Raw genomic sequence first — 3,233 nt, 5'->3', positions numbered from 1 at the left:
AACTAGTGCAAAAGTTCGTGCCACGAAGTCGCGTCGTAATTTTTCATAACACACCCGAACCACCCCATTAGATCGTAAACTGACATTTTGATGCGTCTTGTACTATTTTGGTGCATTTGGGAATGTTCGGTTGCCTTACGAAACTCGGTGCAAAACGGGCCGAACTAGTGCAAAAGTTCGTGCCACGAAGTCGCGTCGGAATTTTTCCCAACGAACGCACCCGATCCACCCCATTAGACCCTAAACTGAAGTTTTGGTGTGTTTCGTACTATATTGGTGCATTCGGGACCGTTTGGTTGCCTTACGAAACTCGTAGTACAACGGGCCGAACTAGTACAAAAGTTCGTGCCACACAGTGGCTTCGGAATTTTTCGCAACGAACGCACCCGATCCACCTCATTGGACCCTAAACTGATGTTTTTGTGCGTTTCAGACCATTTGGGTGCCTTCGGGACCCTTTGGTTGCCTTACGAAACTCGGTGCAAAACGGGCCGAACTAGTGCAAAAGTTCGTGCCACGAAGTCGCGTCGGATTTTTTCATAACTAACACACCAGAACCACCCCATTAAACAATAAACTGACGTTTTGGTGCGTTTCGTACTATTTTGGTGCATTTGGGAATGTTCGTTTGCCTTACGAAACTCGGTGCAAAACGGGCCGAACTAGTGCAAAACGGGCCGAACTAGTGCAAAAGTTCGTCCCACGAAGTCGCGTCGGAATTTTTCCCAACTAACGCACCCGATCCACCCCATTAGACCCTAAACTAACATTTTGGTGTGTTTCGTACTATATTGGTGCATTCGGGACCGTTTGGTTGCCTTACGAAACTCGTATTACAACGGGCCGAACTAGTACAAAAGTTCGTGGCACACAGTCGCTTCGGAATTTTTCGCAACGAACGCACCCGATCCACCCCATTGGACCCTAAACTGATGTTTTTGTGCGTTTCAGACCCTTTGGTTGCCTTACGAAACTCGGTGCAAAACGGGCCGAACTAGTGCAAAAGTTCGTGCCACGAAGTCGCGCCGGATTTTTTCACAACGAATGCACTCAATCCACCCCATTAGACCCTAAACTGACATTTTTGTGCATTTCGTACTATTTGGGTGCATTCGGGGCCGTTTGGTTGCCTTACGAAACTCGGTGCAAAACGGGCCGAACTAGTGCAAATTTTCGTGCCATGAAGTCACGTCAGAATTTTTTGCAACGAACACACCTGATCCACCCCATTAGAACCTAAACTAACGTTTTGGTGCATTTCGTACTATTTGGGTGCATTCAGGGCCGCTTGGTTGCCTTACGAAACTCGGTACAAAACGGGCCGAACTAGTGCCAAAGTTCGTGCCAGGATGTCGCGTTGGAATTTTTCGCAACGAACGCACCCGATCCACCCCATTGGATCCTAAACTGACATTTTGGTGTGTGTCGAACTATTTGGGTGCATCCGGGACCGTTTGGTTACTTTACAAAACTCGGTGCAAAACGGGCCGAACTAGTGCAAAAGTTCGTGCCACGAAGTCGCGTCGGAATTTTTCATAACACACCCGAACCACCCCATTAGATCGTAAACTGACATTTTGATGCGTTTCGTACTATTTTGGTGCATTTGGGAATGTTCAGTTGCCTTACGAAACTCGGTGCAAAACGAGCCGAACTAGTGCAAAAGTTCGTGCCACGAAGTCGCGTCGGAATTTTTCAAAAACGAACGCACCTGATCCACCCCATTAGACCCTAAACTGATGTTTTGGTGTGTTTCGTACTATATTGGTGCATTCGGGACCGTTTGGTTGCCTTACGAAACTCGTAGTACAACGGGCCGAACTAGTACAAAAGTTCGTGCCACACAGTCGCTTCGGAATTTTTCGCAACGAACGCACCCAATCCACCCCATTGGACCCTAAACTGATGTTTTTGTGCGTTTCAGACCATTTGGGTGCCTTCGGGACCCTTTGGTTGCCTTACGAAACTCGGTGCAAAACGGGCCGAACTAGTGCAAAAGTTCGTGCCACGAAGTCGCGCCGGATTTTTTCACAACGAATGCACCCAATCCACCCCATTAGACCCTAAACTGACGTTTTTGTGCATTTCGTACTATTTGGGTGCATTCGGGGCCGTTTGGTTGCCTTTCGAAACTCGGTGCAAAACGGGCCGAAATAGTGCAAATTTTCGTGCCATGAAGTCACGTCAGAATTTTTTGCAACGAACGCACCTGATCCACCCCATTAGAACCTAAACTAACGTTTTGGTGCATTTCGTACTATTTGGGTGCATTCAGGGTCGCTTGGTTGCCTTACGAAACTCGGTGCAAAACGGGCCGAACTAGTGCCAAAGTTCGTGCCAGGATGTCGCGTTGGAATTTTTCGCAACGAACGCACCCGATCCCTCCATTGGATCCTAAACTGACATTTTGGTGTGTGTCGAACTATTTGGGTGCATCCGGGACCGTTTGGTTACTTTACAAAACTCGGTGCAAAACGGGCCGAACTAGTGCAAAAGTTCGTGCCACGAAGTCGCGTCGTAATTTTTCATAACACACCCGAACCACCCCATTAGATCGTAAACTGACATTTTGATGCGTTTTGTACTATTTTGGTGCATTTGGGAATGTTCGGTTGCCTTACGAAACTCGGTGCAAAACGGGCCGAACTAGTGCAAAAGTTCGTGCCACGAAGTCGCGTCGGAATTTTTATCAACGAACGCACCTGATCCACCCCATTAGACCCTAAACTGAAGTTTTGGTGTGTTTCGTACTATATTGGTGCATTCGGGACCGTTTGGTTGCCTTACGAAACTCGTAGTACAACGGGCCGAACTAGTACAAAAGTTCGTGCCACACAGTCGCTTCGGAATTTTTCGCAACGAACGCACCCGATCCACCTCATTGGACCCTAAACTGATGTTTTTGTGCGTTTCAGACCATTTGGGTGCCTTCGGGTCCCTTTGGTTGCCTTACGAAACTCGGTGCAAAACGGGCCGAACTAGTGCAAAAGTTCGTGCCACGAAGTCGCGTCGGATTTTTTCATAACTAACACACCAGAACCACCCCATTAAACAATAAACTGACGTTTTGGTGCGTTTCGTACTATTTTGGTGCATTTGGGAATGTTCGTTTGCCTTACGAAACTCGGTGCAAAACGGGCCGAACTAGTGCAAAACGGGCCGAACTAGTGCAAAAGTTCGTCCCACGAAGTCGCGTCGGAATTTTTCCCAACTAACGCACCCGATCCACCCCA

The sequence above is a fragment of the Panicum virgatum genome, chromosome 1K (genome assembly GCF_016808335.1).
Source record: "Panicum virgatum strain AP13 chromosome 1K, P.virgatum_v5, whole genome shotgun sequence".
NCBI lineage: Eukaryota > Viridiplantae > Streptophyta > Magnoliopsida > Poales > Poaceae > Panicum > Panicum virgatum.
Note: the sequence above shows the minus strand (reverse complement) of the source record.